The 18,937-nt window shown below is 34.1% G+C and overlaps 1 protein-coding gene across 2 annotated transcripts in view; it reads right to left on the bottom strand.

Annotated features, from left to right (window-relative positions):
- The window catches only part of Mgat4c (MGAT4 family member C), a 783,513-nt gene that overhangs the window by 444,263 nt on the left and 320,313 nt on the right, over window positions 1–18,937 (bottom strand). For both annotated transcript variants that reach the window (XM_048804350.1, XM_048804344.1), the window contains exon 4: window positions 2,195–2,305. The gene's annotated coding sequence lies outside the window, so the exon portion shown is untranslated. The remainder of the gene's footprint in view (window positions 1–2,194; window positions 2,306–18,937) is intronic.

Genomic DNA, 18,937 nt, shown 5'->3' with positions numbered 1-18,937 from the left:
CTTGAAGGGTAGACAAAACTCACATAATGTATCCTCTACTTTGAGCCATAAAGAATAAGCAGAATGTGGGCATGAGAACAAAAGAAAAAGCAGTGTTTTGGGGCATGTGTAACAAAACTAAAGGCATGAAAGTAGGATATTCTGAGAGATCCAGCAGTGCCATAGTCATCAGGGGCAAAGGTGCCATACCTGCTTCTCTTTCCTGCCGTCTGAAATTCAGAATGTGTGTATATTTTAACAATTACAGTTTCTAAAGGCAAAGAAAATCATGGAAAAAATATGTATATATACTGCTAAGGGTGGTTCTCACCCCCAAAGGATATTATTTCCATCTAAGAGTCACTTCAAAAGTGGGAAAGACAGAGTCTGAGGGAATTGGTACTTTTTACTTTGGTTTCCTGCTTCAGGTGCCTACAGCAACAATCTCTTAGAGAGCAGAAACCACATAATAATATAATTAATGATATTTTTTTTTTGTCTCAGCTCTCCTTTATACCAGAATCTCATTTCACAGCAAAGCTGTTATTTTTCTTTTAGTACCACATACATAGCAGAAATACTAAAAATGTGTTGTCTTAAATGCCTGCATAATTTAGATGAAGGCGAAGACAAGAAAATGGCATTGCTGTTGTTTGGTAAGCTCATGCATTAAAAGGCAAATTACTTTTTAAATCTGAAGAATTAATTCTCATTACATTAATTCTTATTTCTTACTCTTCCTGACTCTGCACACCCTTCTCTGCTTTTCCTTAACCATACCCTTCCTATAAATTAGTTATTTTCAAACATGTTTGATAAATTTCTGCTAAATTGGTATAAATATTTGATATTTCTTTTCTATTATAAGTCATACATTTTTCCTTCTTGATATATTCAGCAAAGTACTCAATAAATACATTATAGAAATGATCAACTGAGCAGGAATATGTAATAGCAACCAATTAGATAGGCATGGCAAGTTGCTTATATTTTTGAAACTGAGACTGCCACTCTGAGGTAATCCCTGGCAAGTGTTATATTCTAGTCTAACAGATATCTGAATTAAATCATGGGTACAACTGAGCAACTCAGAAGAATTAAGATTGCATCAACCAAGTTACTGTCATTTTAAAAATTTGATTAATCTTCAAATGCAGCTTTTTGATTATAAAATTTTTAAAAAATATTTTTCAGTTATAGATGAACACACAGTATCTTTATTTATTTTTATGTGGTGCTGAAAATCGAACCCAGTGCCTCACACATGCAAGGCAAGTGCTTTACCACTGAGCTACAGCCCCAGCCCCATAAAATATTTTTGATGATTATGTCATCATTGTTTTTTGAACTAATGCTTACCAAGACTATGAAAAGTTATACAACTACAAACTAAAAACTATAAATCTATGTAACATTACCATGCTATTACATTGTTTAATATACTTACCACTATCTAAAATTAATTATACATATATTGAATATTTGTATTACTGATACATATATACTTATACATGTTTATGTGTATCTCTCTATATATACATATATATCCTTGTTTTTTTTTATCATTTAACATAGACATGAATTTAGATACAGTTTGAAAGCCCCAAATTTTATGTGAACAACAAAAATCTTGTACTCTGTTTACATCTGCAGTTATATTATTTAGTGATATGATTTGTGCTAAAGTGAAAAGTCATATACACACTAACTCTCACAGAATTAGAATCTCCAGCTTTATCAACTTTTAAGATGAGTAGCTTAGAGTGTTTCAAAAGGGTCTGCAATGAAACCAAAGGACCAATTGGGCGGAGGTGATCTGCTAGGCTTTAATAACACCATTGATCATGAGAGAACTTAAACACATGGATTCACTTTCAACCATGGCATCAAAATACTGATCTTATTGTCCTCTTTATCCCAACCAGGAGATCCATAGTATTCAACATAAACTAACCCCACATTTCATTTGACAGAGGAGTAGTTTAAGAGTCCCCTACTTCCAATACAGATTTAACATGTGCAAGAGGACTTAGTGCATCAGTTTATCTTGCTATAACATAAAGGCAAAAAAACACCCCAAGAAAACATTAAAAAAAAAAAACATTTTATGTCTTGTGATACACAGAAGAGCCTCTCCTCTGCCTGACCACATTATGGTTTGAAAGGATTTCTTATCAAACTCTCACCACACAAAGAAAAAGAAAGCTTCTCTTACCAGAGTGGGATAAAGCTTCAACCTTGCTGTCTCGTTTTCTGCAGCTCTTGTTTGAAAAGACAGATCCAAAGCGGCTTTGTGCATACAACTGATCTGGCTGATCTCCAGCCCCTGCACAAAAAACAGTATAATTGGCTCTCAAAAAAGTGTTGTAAACATTCATCATGATGGCACTTGCATGTTAAATCTGGTCACTGTTACCCTTATAAACTTTTTCCAAACAGGCAAATTACATTTCTTCTTTCAATTCTGGTTGATTGTTTATCTTTGTTCAAAGCTGATATTAATATTTTTAAAGAAAGCCTGAATTTATGAGTGCCAGATCCCATATATGTCAATACCTCTGAACCTTGCACTTGTAGCTAAGGCTTAAAAACAAAGAAACAACAACAAATAAAATTCCACACATACGTATGATTTTAAATCAAGAAAAATTTCCAATAAAAACATTTACTTAGCTCCTGTATGTCTTTGTTTTTAAATTTGACAATATTAAGGCCACCATTTATATGCTAATGAGATATCAGTATTATTAAGTCTCTTTCATTTACTATTTGATAAAAGTCAACTGAACATTCTATATCTCTATTTTGCCCAGAAGCCACATCAATGATGCCTGCAACATACCCCAGAGTCTGAGACCAACTGTGCTGGATTTCTAAGTCTTGTTAAATATTCTACTGTTCCTTTGCCCAAATCTTCAAAGGGGCCCAGACACAATCAATCCTTTAATTTTTGTGGGAGCAATGAAGGGTGTCACACGGCTTTTTTTTTTTTTCAGATTTTTAAGCATTCAACTTTTATGGGAGCATTAACTGGTTATAACTGTGAATGACATATTCTTGTTTCCAAGAGAATATGAACGCTAGATCAAAAAAGAAAAAAGTACCAGTGAAGAACACAGTTTCAATCTGTATCATTCTTTCTAATGATCTAAGCAATATGTTGATCTTACAATGACATGAAGATGTAATCTTTGCTTCCCATATACATGAAAGCTAATTAATGGTGATGAGCACTACCATCATTTGAAAAAAGAATCAACTGCATAGAAGGGATGGGTTTATTGCATTTTATATTTGTCATTTTTTTCATCATGTGTACAAATTAAAGAAGTATGACAAAACAGGTTAGGACTATAAAAATGATTTATAAATATATCCAAGAAGTATAAATTATGAAAATATGTAGTCTCCTATAAGCAGGTAAAAATCTTAGGTACTCTACAAGTGTAAATATCTGAAGCTAATCGTTACTAATTGAAATCTTCAGGTAAAATAAAGACAAACAATAAAGCATGGAAGTTAAACACTCCTTATTTATAAGTATTGGTCTCATTTGATGATTTATCTTTTGCCCTGAGTAGTTCTGGATTATATCCTTACTGGTGGTGAAACCCTTTCTCTTCTTCATTTGCGCTTTCCCTGTAGGTGATCTCCTCCAGTTTCCTGACTTCAAATATTGTCTATGTCCTTTTGATTGCTAAATTTACATCTGTTGCCTCACCTCGCCACTGTATTCCAAATATGATTCTCCATATGAGTACCAATATCCATTCCTGACTCTAATAGGATTTTAAAATCCAAGTGTGGCTAAATAGAAAATTCAATCACATCATGTTTTTGAAAGTCACACCTTTCTCTAATCTTCCATATTTTAATGACACTTAATAATTGCTCAAGCAAATAAAGTTTAAAATTTTACATTAAATACTTATAATAGTAAAATGCACGAAGGTTACCATCTTAACTATTTCTATTTGTAGGTTACATAATTTCACATTACTGTGAAATGGATCTTCAGAACTTCTTTTTTTTTTCATTTTGCAAGACTGAAACTCTATACCCATTAAATGACTCCTCAATGGGAATGACCCACTAATATATGCAGAAGTAGAGAAAAATCTCTAAATTGTACTGAGGTCAAGAAGCTAAACATAAAGAGCGCATGCTTTATGATTTCATTCATGTGAAATTCTAAAAATGAAAACTTCATAGTGACAGAGAGCAGTTCAGTTATTGCCTGAAGGACCAGAAAGGAGGGATGGAAGTGCTGGTGTGAGGGATTGTGAAGGATCAAAATGAAATTTTTGAGGTTGACAGTTGTATTTTTTTTTTACATTGCGATGGCTTAATGAGTGTATGTACATGCCAAAACTTGTCAAATTACTCTTTATATATGTATAGTTTGTGTCAATTAAATAGTACTATATTTATAATGTTTGTAAATAAGACTCCCCAAAATAAATAAGAGAATTATAATTGATCTAATGTATAAAGAAAAAAAATGTACAGGAACCTCACAAAAGAGACTAAGCAAATGGCTAATATTGTATAAAGGAGCTTACAACATTATTGTACTTCAGGGAAGTTTGCACTATATTGAGTAGAGTTTGTAAAATGGATTCCTTCAAGATCTGGGGAGAAGGTAGAATATGTGAAACTTGTGTAAACTGATGAGAGGACAACATATTAGTACAAGCATTATGAAAAACTAACAGTATACACTGAGGCTGAAAATATACTTATCCTATGACCCTGTCAACAATTCTACTCCTAGTTTCACATTAAGAATGTACACACATATGACACCAAAAGATACAAACATCAGATTACTAGATTTTTATGGAAGCCTGCTTTGTAGTACCTAAAAATTGGAAACTATCCAAATGTCCATTAGCAGTAAAGTGACTGAATGTGTTTTGAAATATTCACAAAATAGAACACAATATATGAATGAAAAGGAACTAACTTTTGCTTTACACAGCATGGGTAAACCTCACATAATGTTGAGATGGGATTCTCTACACAAAGATTATATCTTTTATGATTCTATTTATATGTACTTCAAGATGTATAAAACTAAAATGTTATGAAAGAAGTCAATCTTCTGATTATCTTCAAATAGAGTATATTTAGCAACTCAGAGGAGAAACAAAATGATTCCCTCAAACGTTGGTAATGTTAAAACGAATTAGGTTGTTCGCTAAGAGTTTCTAGTCTCCTGGATATGTGTTATGCTTCAATAAACTTCTTACTTCTAAGGTATGAAAACATACATATACAAATATAATAAAATTCACTGTGATATGACTTATTTAGAACAGGTTATTTAATGTTAAACATATAACTTAAAATATTTGTGAAAACACTGCTAAGTAAATTTTGTCCTGATAATGAAAAGCAATTACATGGATAAGGTTAAAATGTTTTGTTATGAAAGTAGTCATTTGGATAAATATTCATTCCAGGAAAGCTGTTTGAAATGGCATTGACCAGGTAAATAATGTATTTATTTTCAAAATAGTGTACAATTATAGTAGAGATACTACTTTGTATTCACTCCACATTACCTGTTTATAAAATATATTGAGGTTCTGACTTAGGGAAAATAACTATTTTTGTGCAGATTTACAAAGTCAGTATCTTAAAGAAAAAGTAAAACAAGGTAGTGTCATATTATTATCTTATTGCTTTTTTTATCCACATTACTAATACCATGGTACGTATTGTTTTATATTATTTCTTATTCATGTAATAAGGTAAGAACTGCTCTTGGGACTTGGAGCTACATAATGGAATTCATGCTTCTGATGTATATGGGTGTGATGATGGTGCTGAAAAGCAAGAGGGTACCAGTTACACAGAAGTAGGGATGAAAATCTGTAAATCTGGATAAATTTTTGTCACTATGCCTGCTTTTCCTCATCTATTAGACCAGAGACCCTAGGCCTAATAGAGAAAAATAGGCCCAAATTTTCATCATATCAGATTAGGCCCTGGCTTCCTTACCACTCCTAAAGCACAAGAAATAAAATCAAGAATTAATAAATGGGATGGACTCAAATTAAAAAGCTTCTTCACAGCAAAAGAAACAATCAATAAGTGAAGAAAGATTCTACATTTTGGGAGCAAATTTTTGCCACACACATCACATAGAGCACTAATCTCCAGGATATCTAAAGAACTCAAAAAAATTAACACAAAAACAACAAACAATCCAATCAATCAATGGGCTAAGGAGCTGAACAGATACTTTTCAGAAACAGATATACATACAATCAACAAACATATGAAAAAACGTTCAACATCTCTAGTAACTACAGAAATGCAAATCAGAACTACTCTTAAGATTTCATCTCACAGGTCAGGTTAGAATGGCAGTTTTCAAGAATGCAGACAACAATAATTGTTGGTGAGGATGTGGGGGAAAAGGCACACTCATACATTGCTGGTGGGACTGCAAATTGGTGCATCCACTCTGGAAAGCAGTATGGAGATTCCTCAGAAAACCTGCAATGGAACTACCATCTGACCCAGCTATCCCACCCCTTCCTTGGTCTATACCCAAATGAATTAAAATGAGCATATTATAGTAACACAGCTACATCAATGTTTATAGCAGCTTAATTCACAATAGCTAAACTGTGGAACCAAACTAGATGCCCTTCAATAGATGAATGGATAAAGAAACATCAATATACACAATGGAATATTACTCAGCATTAAAAGAGAATAAAAGTATGGCATTTGCAGGTAAATAGATGGAGCTGGAGAATATCATGCTAAGTGAAGTAAGCCAATCCCCAAAAAACCAAAGGCCAAATGTTCTCTCTGATAAGTGGATGCTGATCCATAATGGGGGGGGGACGGGTATTAGGGCAGGAAAGATGGTGAAATGAGATGAATATCATTAACCTAGGTACATGTATGACTACTCATATGGTGTGATGCTACATTGTGTACAAAGAAATGGGAAGTTGTGCTGCAATTGTGTACAATGAATCAAAATGCATTCTGCTGTCATATATACCTAATTAAAATTAATCAATTAAAAAATAATTGTATGTGCTAAGCACTCAATATTTGCCTCTTTCATAATAGTGCACTGATCAATAAAGGGTAAAAAAAAAAGTGAGAGATGACAGTACTAAATCTATAGCCTGGCAGGAGACAACAACATAATAAGCCTGACATGACTAAAATAGACCTTCATGCATTGTGGATTATGCATTTTATACAAATAAAAAAAATGTCTAATTTAAATACTTAGCATTGCCACATCATGCTCTAGAATCAAGATGTTCGTTTGGCCTCATGTCACTAGTATTTTATATAAAAGATAAGCTTGCAATATAATGTCATAAAATGAATAAATGAACACTAAGAAGAAGAACAGGGTATTAGAACAAGGACCATATAGCTCGAAAGTCCCAAGAATGTCCTTTCTGGTCAAAGTATGCTTTTGCTTATATTAACTGCGACTGAGAACTTTGGCCTGAGTGAGAAAAGGACTGGTAACATCATGGCTAGGTATAGAAGTAACATGAACTATGTCAATAGACTTATAAAAGTTTAGATATTATTATCTATCACTAGGTAAAATCACTTCATTGCATAAATAACAGTTAAATAATGAGTTTAATAGAAGTACTTTGTATGAAAAGCCTTTATATTGACCACAGTCTGATCTAATTGTAAGTTATATTACTAAAAATAGTCTTGATTTACAGTGTTTCTCAATATTTTCTCAGGGGGAAAATGGGAGGTCACCTTGAATAGTGAAAAGACTGTCTTTGATCTCCCACAAAAGGGAGAGATGAGAGATAAGAGCAAAGGAGAGAAAAAGAAAGAAAGAAAGAAAGAAAGAAAGAAAGGAAGGAAGGAAAAAATTGATTAAGGTTCACACCTTGACTCATTTTTTTTTTGGCCATGACATGCTTATGTCATGACATTTTATGACATTAAATAAGGCAGTATTTTGATAAATTACATGTGTAAGACTAATCATCTTAAACATGAGTCTTTTAACATTGTTTGCCTCTTCTAAGGAGCAAAACAATTTGAAGCTCTTTTTCAATGTGACTGTGTTTTTAATGATTAGGTCTTGAAAAGCAGATAAGTGATTCTCTGTGGGTGAGGTTTGGTTGAAAAGGACACTGGTTAAGGTGGTGAAATTGTTCCATGTTGTCATGTACATATACTTGCATATTTTTATCAAATTTCATCAAAATGTGCACTTAAAAGGGATTTATTTCATTGTTTGCAATTTATATCTCAATAAAATGTATTAATAGTAGGAAAAACAATTATGAAGGCTGGACCAAGAGCCTAGAAGAACTTGGCTTTCAGTGCACCCAAGGCACTGCACAAATCCTATAGTCTACTCTTTCTTGAATTTGCTCCACAGAAGGCCCTCATGTCAGGCCATAGTCTCACTAAATGCTCTCTGTAAAATGTTTATGTAATGTGCAGTTTCTTCCCTTTCTCTTATTTATATTAATTTCCCAACTTAGTATAGTTATTTATGTGAAAATCTGTAGTTACATGAAATTATATGAATATTCTTTTGATACAGCATTAAAAATCTCCTCTATAATAAATAAGACAGCAATTATATTATTTTTAAAAATACTAAACAAGCATCTAAGAAGTTATAATAGAATTGACTATCACTATAAAATAACCATTAAAAAATGTCATGTAAATAATGAGTGATGATGTTATATTAAGAACTGAATTTGAGTGGAAATATTATTCCTTTTTTTCTTTTCCTTATCCTTATTTCTATTCTGAGTTTTCCAGCCTCCCTATCCTATCCTTTTTCTCTCCTCATTCTCTTCAACTTTTTTTTCTTCTTCTCATTATTATTGCAACTAATATTTATGGAATCCTTTTATATGCCAGGTGCTAGTCTGAGTGTTTTACATATTGCATAAGTTACTTTCTTTCTTTAATCTGCCATATCTCCTTTACTAGGTCCTTCATCATCTACTTTCAAAGGAACTCGTCTCTTTTATTTTTACTTCTACTTTGAGGAACCCACCATATTCATGGGTATCATTTTAACAATAAACTCTTCAGAAGATTAACCTGTATTGCTACATTTTCTTTTTACCTACTGACTAATGAACCTATGTTAGCAATTGGGCTCTTTCCTTGTTATTTGTAGAAAAGCAAACATTGTATTTATGGCTGTATTGGTATTATTTATTCTCAAACTCTGAGTCTTAGGTTTGTGTTCAAGTTCCATTAGAATTTCTAATACCCCTCCAAATTAAACATCTGAAACATTTTCTTCCTCGGGCAATCTGAAATTCCTTCTCTGAATCTCAAATTGTCAACATCACTACTCTGTATCTCTCATCTAGTGAATAAACTTCCCTTCTGGTGTTACAGTTTTTAGTTGAACCACTCATCATTTTAAAGTAATTCGGTTCAATGCTGTGGTCTTCCTAACAACTATTTGGAAGCTATTACACTGAAAACTGTGATTAATAATTATATTTAAAAAAACAGATTCTGTCTGAAGACAGAATATTTTTTAAAAATAGATTATACATGATAACAATTTGAAAATAAAAACTATGGTGATCCTGATACTATAATGTTGTGTTAAATGTCTCTCTCGTAGTGCACGTAGTCTCACTTAGCAAAATATAATGCAGCTTTAAAGACAGTAACATTTTTCAGAAACTTCATAAATCTATATACTAATTATCATCAGTTTTTAATGAACTGGTTCATTTTCTAACTCATTTCTTTAATTAGAATTTATTTAGCTTCTAATATATAATAGTGATTGCTCTATATGTTTATGAGTGAATGAGTGTCCTAAAATGATAAGGTCAGCCATGCAATATATAGATAATGTAATATATAGATTCAAAGCTGAACAATTATACACACACACACACATGTAAGTAGAATGAAACCACTTTTATAAGCAACGTTTGCCTGCTTAGCATTTTGTATCTGCTGTTCTCTCAATCAACAAGACTCTTTCTCCATATACTGTATAACATTCTCCTTCACCCCTTTTAGGTTTTTGCAAAGTGTCACTGTAATAGTTTTCCATGCTCTGTCCATTCTATCTTGACAATGATAGTTTCCTTATGTCCTATGAGTTCTTACAAGAAAGCATCCAAAAACTTTGTGGTTTCCACTGGCCACAAGAGCTTGCATATTGAACAGGTTAGAAGGTTAAAATACCCTGAAGTCTGCCCACAGTTAGTGAAAGATGGGAATTAATAGTTAAGTGCCTCCTGTCATCCTTTGGATGGTATCCTGTGAGATATGGTTTGCACAATTTCTCAGAATCTCAGGGTAGGATTGAGCCCTAGTTGCTTCTGGCTGCTTCCAGTTCATTTATCTGATTGATACTGAAATAATATCCTCCTCACAAAAACTATAGAATCTCCATACCCAATTCAATGTTTAAGACTCAGTTTCCTGGGAACCTACCCTAAGATAGTCACATTCTTACATGCAAAATTCATCTCACCTCCCTGAATAAAATTTCAACTCCACTCTAAAACAAGCATAGCGATCTTCTTACCCTATAATAATATTCTCCTTTCCATTGATATGAGTTGACAAATTGTATTATTTACTGTTCGCTTATTCTCCAAAGACTCTCTAGAAAGTAAAGCTCTATAAGCAGAAAATTTTGTTTGCTTGTTGTATCTGTAGTACCTAAAATAATATCTGCTATTTGGAAAGTATTTAATAATAAGCTATTCAGAATAGAATTCTATTTTCTAAGGAATAAATGATAAAATGAATCTTAAAATGAATTTAGCTAAAAACAAAAACATTTTCCTCTGAGATTGACAAGGTAGCCCCCTGAAATGGGAAAAAGAAAATGCTTAACTAAAATTTACATTTCTTTTCCAGACAAATCAAAGGAAATCCTAATATAATAAATGTAGGCAATATGATTTTGCAAAAAGGGAGAAATTCTGCCAAACGTTTTATGAAGCCAAAAATAACTACAAACCAATATCCCTGATAAAAATAGATGAAAAAAATTCTCAACAAAATACTAGCAAGCTGAATCCAATAGCACATCAAAAAGATCATATGCAAGGATTGAGTGGTATTTATTTCAAGGATGCGAGGATGAGTCAACATTTGCAAATCAATAAACATAATACATCACATCAACAGAATGAAGAAGGAAAAACATATGATTATCTCAATAGATGCAGAAAACTTATTTGGTAAGATTCAACAACCTTCAATGTAAAAATTCTCAGTAAATTAGATATAGAAGGAACACACCTCAAATCAATAAAGCCTACACATGACAAACCCCTACTCAATATACTGCACAAGGAGAACTGAAAGCATTTCCTCTAAGGTTTGTAACAAAGAAAGATATTCACTTTCGCCACTCTTATTCAACATAGAATGGTTAAGTTTTAGCTAGAACCCTTAGGCAAGGGAAAGGAAGGAAGGAAGGAAGGAAGGAAGGGAGGAAGGAAGGAAGGAAGGAAGGAAGGAAGGAAAGAGGGGCATCAAAAGTGGAAAAGAGGAAGTAAAATTAATCAGCTTATGTCAACATTACTTCATATAAAAAAAAACTAAAAAGTTCATCCAAACTGTTAGAAATGATAAGTATAGTATAGCTGCAGCTTATAAAATCAGGATACAAAAAAAACAACAGTAGAAACTTTGTACATCAGTAACAAAATTGCTGAAAAAGTAATCAAGAAAGTAATCCCAATTAAAGTAGTTACAAAAATAAAGTTTTTAAGATGGGAGGAGTAAGCCTGGCGCCAGCCCAGCCCAGATGGGAGGAGGAAGCCCAGCCCTGCCCCACCTGCTAGTCCAGAGGAAGCCCATCAACCCTTAAAACCCATCAAAGGGGGTGTGGCTACCAGCATGGATCTGCAGCTGATCCAGGTACCTGGTTTCCAACTCCCCCACCCTTAGCTGCAATAACTCAAAATATTTCCCACAAGCTTTTGGGGGTTGTAGCTATCAAAGCAAAACAACAACTGTACTGGCACCTGGTTTCTACCTCAGAGACTAGAGTAGGGAAGATACAGGTGGAAGCTCATGTCCTTTCACACTGGCTATACCCACCACCCTGAACACAGAGGCTCAAGCTAGGAATAGACAACACCACCTACTGGAAGCAAGGAAAACAGTGTTCTGAGAGATTTTTTTTTTCTCTTTCTCTCTTTTCTTCTCTCTCTTCCACAACTTCAACATATGTGAAACCAAGAACTGTGCATGAACAACCGAATTACCAAAGTAATATAATATAGAGGAATTGCATATACCCCACCTTCCCCCCATTTTTTTCTTTATTTCTATCTTACTTTCCTTTTCCTTCTCTCTTATTTCTCTTTTCTTCCTTGTTATTTTTTTCTTTTCTTCATTCATAGTCCCTCTATCCCACTTTCAATCTCCTAACTTTTGCTATCTATACATAGGGTAACTATCTAAATACAGATAGGAGGTTGAGTCTATACATTCTTCCATAAATTACCAGTCTATTGGTTAGAGTTCTCCAAAGGTGCTAAGTTAGTTTAACCTCATACCCTCACTCCTTTCCCTCTAAGTATAACATCCTTCGTCTGAAATTAAGTTTTCTATATGCCACCAGATATGGTATGCCTTTTATGAAACTGATGACTATATTCTTAAATAATAATTAAAACCAATATCTATAGACTTAGAATCTAACTATAAATGTATTAAAATGAAAACATGTCCTTAGATGATGTACTGTTGATATTGGGAACTGTTAACATTGACTTTCTCCGCAAAAGAGGGATTTTGGAGCTTTACAAGAACAATACAAATATATAAGGGGAAAACCATTAACATAACAGTTTCACAAAGCTAGAAAGAATCATGAGCAGTATGAAAAAACAAGGAAAGAAAGGACCACAAACAATACAGGTCAATTCAACATTAGATGAGGTAATATCTGCAGCTGATGGAATGTCAGACAAAGAGTTCAGGATATACATGCTTCAGATGATCTGGAGTCTCAAGGAAGACATTATACAGCAAATTCAGACAATGAAAGATCACTTTGACAATGAATTAAATAAACAAATCCAAGAAGCAAAAGATCAACTCTATAGGGAGATAGAGGATATAAAAAACAAACAGAAAACCTGGGAATGTAGGAAACAATAAGCCAAATTAAAAACCCAAATGAGAGTGTTACCAGCAGAGTAGAACACTTAGAAGATAAAACTTCAGACAATGAAGACAAAGTTTTTCAACTTGAAAAGAACATAGCTCAGCGAGAATGTTAAGAAATCATGAGCAGAACATCCAAGAATTATGGGATAACATAAAGAAACCAAACTTAAGAGTTATTGGGATACAAGAGGGTATAGAGGTCCAAACCAAGGGAAAGAGCAATCTATTCAATGAAATAATACTAGAAAACTTCCCAGACTTAAAGAATGAAAAAGAAATCCAAATACTAGAAGCCTACAGGACACCGAATATACAAAATCATAAGATATCCACACCAAGACACATAATAATGAAGATGCCCAACATACAGAATAAGGAGAGATTCTTAAAAGCCACAAGAGAGAGGAAGCAGATTACATTTAGGGGTAAACCAATCAGGATAACTGCTGATCTTTCAACACAGACTCTGAAAGCTAGAAGATCCTGGAACAACATATTTCAAATGCTGAAAGAAAAAGGGTTCCAAACAAGAATCATGTATCCAGCGAAATTAAGCTTCAGGATTGAAGATGAAATAAAAATCTTCCACGATAAACAAAAGTTAAAAGAATTTGCAGCTAGAAAACCAGCTCTTCAAAACATCCTTGGCAAAACATTACAGGAAGAGGAAATGAAAAATAACAATGAAAACCAACAGCGGGAAGTAGTACAGTAAAGGAAAAACTAATCATAGAGGAAAAACAAATCATGTTAAGTAACATACATAATCAAATATGGCTGGAAATACAAACCATATCTCAATAGTAACCCTAAATTTTAATGGCTTAAATGCACCAATCAAAAGACATAGGCTAGTAGAATGGATTAAAAAAAGATCCAACAATATGCTGCCTAAAGGAGACTCATCTGATAGGTAAAAACATACACAGACTGAAGGTGAAAGGTTGGGAAAAATCATACCACTCATATGGACCCCGGAAGCAAGCAGGGGTGTCCATACTTGTATCAAATAAAATAGACTTCAAGCCAAAGTTAATCAAAAGGGATAAACAAGGACACTACATACTGCTCAAGGGAACCATACACCAACAAGACTTGACGATCATTAATATATATGCCCCAAACAATGGTGCAGCTACGTTCATCAAACAAACTCTTCTCAAGTTTAAGAGTCAAATAGACCACAGCACAATAATCATGGGAGATTTTAACACACCTCTCTCATCACTGGACAGATCTTCCAAACAAAAGTTGAATAAAGAAACCATAGAGCTCAATAATACAATTAATAACTAAAACTTAATTGATATATACAGAATATACCACCCAACATCAAGTGGATACACTTTCTTCTCAGCAGCACATGGATCCTTTTCAAAAATAGACCATATATTATTTCACAGGGCAAATCATAGCAATTACAAAGGAGTAGAGATACTACCATGCATTTTATCTGATCATAATGGAATGAAATTGGAAATCAATAACAAAATGAGAAAGAAAAAGTCCTACATCACATGGAGATTAAACAATATGCTACTGAATGAACAAAGGGTTACAGAAGACATCAAAGAGGAAATTAAAAATTCTTAGAGGTAAATGAAAACTCAGACACAACATATCGAAATCTCTGGGACACTATGAAAGCAGTACTAAGAGGAAAATTCATTTCATGGAGTTCATTCCTTAAAAGAAGGAAAAGCCAACAAATAAATGACCTCACACTACACCTCGAAGCCTTAGAAAAAGAGGAACAAATGAGCAACAAATACAGTAGAAGGCAAGAAATAATTAAAACCAGAGCTGAAATCAATGAAGTCGAAACAAAAGAAACAATCAAAAAAATTAACAAAACTAAAAGTTGGTTCTTTGAAAAAATAAATAAGATTGATAGACCACTAGCCACGCTAACAAAGAGAAGAAGAGAGAGAAGCCAAATTACTAGCTTACGGGATGAAAAAGGCAACATCACAACAGACAATTCAGAAATACAGAAGATAATTAGAAATTATTTTGAAACCCTATACTCTAATAAAATAGAAGATAGTTAAGGCATCGATAAATTCCTTAAGACATATGAGCTACCCAGATTGAGTCAGGATGATATAAACAACCTAAACAGAGCAATATCAAGTGAGGAAATAGAAGAAGCCATCAAAAGACTACCAACCAAGAAAAGCCCAGGACCAGACGAATATACAGCAGAGTTTTACAAGAACTTTAAAGAAGAACTAATATCAATACTCTACAATCTATTTCAGGACATAGAAAAAGAGGGAGAACTTTCAAATTCATTCTATGAGGCCAGTATCACCCTGATTCCCAAACCAGATAAAGACACCTCAAAGAAAGAAAACTACAGACCAATATCCCTAATGAATTTAGATGCAAAAATCCTCAATGAAATTCTGGCAAATCGGATACAAAAACATATCAAAAAGATCGTGCACCATGACCAAGTAGGATTCATCCCTGGGATGCAAGGCTGGTTCAATATACGGAAATCAATAAATGTTATTCACCACACAAATAGACTTAAAGATAAGAAACATATGATCATCTCGATAGACGCAGAAAAAGCATTCAACAAAGTACAGCATCCCTTTATGTTCAAAACACTGGAAAAACTAGGGATAACAGGAACTTACCTCAACATTGTAAAAGCTATCTATGCTAAGCCTCACACTAGCATCATTCTAAATGGAGAAAAACTGAAGGCATTCCCTCTAAAATCTGGAACAAGACAGGGATGCCCTTTCTCACCACTTCTATTCAATATAGTTCTCGAAATACTGGCCAGAGCAATTAGACAGACAAAAGAAATCAAAGGCATTAAGATAGGAAAAGAAGAACTTAAATTATCACTATTTGCGGATGATATGATCCTATACCTAGAAGACCCAAAAGGGTCTACAAAGAAACTACTAGAGCTAATAAATGAATTCAGCAAAGTGCAGGGTATAAAATCAACATGCATAAATCAAAGGCATTCCTATATATCAGCAACAAATCTTCTGAAATGGAAATGAGGAAAACCACCCCATTCACAATATCCTCAGAAAAAATAAAATACTTGGGAATCAACCTAACAAAAGAGGTGAAAGATTTATACAATGAAAACTACAGAACCCTAAAGAGAGAAATAGAAGAAGATCTTAGAAGATGGAAAAATATACCCTGTTCATGTATAGGCAGAACTAACATCATCAAAATGGCGATATTACCAAAAGTTCTCTATAGGTTCAATGCAATGCCAATCAAAATCCCAATGGCATTTCTTGTAGAAATAGATAAAGCAATCATGAAATTCATATGGAAAAATAAAAGACCCAGAATAGCAAAAGCAATTCTAAGCAGGAAGTGTGAATCAGGCGGTATAGCGATACCAGATTTCAAACTGTACTACAGAGCAATAGTAACAAAAACAGCATGGTACTGGTACCAAAAAAGGCAGGTGGACCAATGGTACAGAATAGAGGACACAGAGACCAATCCACAAAATTACAACTATCTTATATTCGATAAAGGGGCTAAAAGCATGCAATGGAGGAAGGATAGCATCTGCAACAAATGGTGCTGGGAAAACTGGAAATCCATATGCCACAAAATGAAACTGAATCCCTTTCTCTCGCCATGCACAAAAGTTAACTCAAAATGAATCAAAGAGCTTGATATCAAATCAGAGACTCTGCGTCTGATAGAAGAAAATGTTGGCTCCGATCTACATATTGTGGGGTCAGGCTCCAAATTCCTTAATGGACACCCATAGCACAAGAGTTAAAAACAAGAATCAACAAATGGGACTTACTCAAACTAAAAAGTTTTTTCTCAGCAAGAGAAACAATAAGAGAGGTAAATAGTGAGCCTACATCCTGGGAACAAATTTTTACTCCTCAGACTTCAGATAGAGCCCTAATATCCAGAGTATACAAAGAACTCAAAAAATTAGACAATAAGAGAACAAACAACCCAATCAACAAATGGGCCAAGGACCTGAACAGACACTTCTCAGAGGAGGACATACAATCAATCAACAAGTACCTGAAAAAATGCTCACCATCTCTAGCAGTAAGAGAAATGCAAATCAAAACCACCCTAAGATACCATCTCACTCCAGTAAGATTGGCAGCCATTATGAAGTCAAACAACAATAAGTGCTGGCGAGGATGTGGGGAGAAGGGTACTCTTGTACATTGCTGGTGGGACTGCAAATTGGTGCAGCCAATTTGGAAAGCAGTATGGAGATTCCTGGGAAAGCTGGGAATGGAACCACCATTTGACCCAGCTATTCCCCTTCTCAGACTATTCCCTGAAGACCTTAAAAGAGAGTACTATAGGGATACTGCTAGATCGATGTTCATAGTAGCACAATTCACAATAGCTAGACTGTGGAACCAACCTAGATGCCCTTCAATAGATGAATGGATAAAAAAAATGTGGCATTTATACACAATGGAGTATTACTCAGCACTAGAAAATGACAAAATCATGGCATTTGCAGGGAAATGGATGGCATTAGAGCAGATTATGCTAAGTGAAGCTAGCCAATCCCTAAAAAACAAATGCCAAATGTCTTCTTTGATATAAGGAGAGCAACTAAGAACAGAGCAGGGAGGAAGAGCATGATAAAAAGATTAACATTAATCAGGGACGAGAGGTGGGAGGAAAAGGGAGAGAGAAGGGAAATTGCATGGAAATGGAAGGAGACCCTCACTGTTATACAAAATTACATATAAGAGGATGTGAGGGGAAAGGGAAAAAAAAAACAAGGGAGAGAAATGAATTACAGTAGATTAGGTAGAGACAGAAGATGGGAGGGGAGAGGAGGGGGGATAATAGAGGATAGGAAAGGTAGCAGAATACAACAGTCACTAGTATGGCAATATGTAAAAACGTGGATGTGTAACCGATGTGATGCTGAAATCTGTACACCGGGATAAAATGGGAGTTCATAACCCACTTGAATCAAATGTATGAAATATGATATGTCAAGAGCTTTGTAATGTTTTGAACAACCAATAATAAAAAAAAAGAAAAAGAAAGTTTTTAGGAATAAATTTAAGTGGTGTTTACTAGAAAAGAATATTATTATAATTATTATAATTATTATTTTTAATTACTATTTTTGGTACTGGAGATTGAATTCAGGGAAACTTGATCACTGAGCCATATCCCCAGCCTAATTTTGTATTTTATTTAGAGACAGGGTCTCACTGAGTTTCTTAGAACCTTGCTTTTGTTGAGGCTGGCTTTGAACTCATGATTCTCCTGCCTCTGCCTCCTAAGCCACTGGGATTACAGGCATGTATCATTGCAGCTGGCAAGAAAAATTATTAAATACTGATGAAAGTAATTCTAGAGAACAAACAAAAAATAGAAAGATATCTAAGTTTTATGAATTGGAAGAATTAATATTGTTAAAATGATACTTCCCAAAGCAAAAAATGTTTACTTCCCAAATCAATCTACAGATTCAATGCTATCCACATCAAAATAACAATTACATTCTTCACAGAATTAAGAAAAACAAGGCTGCACATGTGGTGCACTCTTGTAATTCCAGAGACTCAGGAGGGTATGGCAGGAAGATCTCAAGTTCACAGCCAACCTCAGCAACTTTGCAAGGCCCTAAGCAACTCAATGAGACCTTTTCTGAAAATAAAAAGTGAAAGGGCTGGGGATGTGGATCAGTGGTTAAGTACTCCTGGGTTCACTCCCCGGTACCTAATAACAACAACAACAACAACAGCAACAACAATGATCTTATATGGAAACTTAAGTGAGCCCAAATAACAAA

Source organism: Marmota marmota, unplaced genomic scaffold (genome assembly GCF_001458135.2).
Source record: "Marmota marmota marmota unplaced genomic scaffold, marMar, whole genome shotgun sequence".
Classification (NCBI taxonomy): Eukaryota; Metazoa; Chordata; class Mammalia; order Rodentia; family Sciuridae; genus Marmota; species Marmota marmota.
Note: the sequence above shows the minus strand (reverse complement) of the source record. Positions and strands in the feature narration are given on the sequence as shown.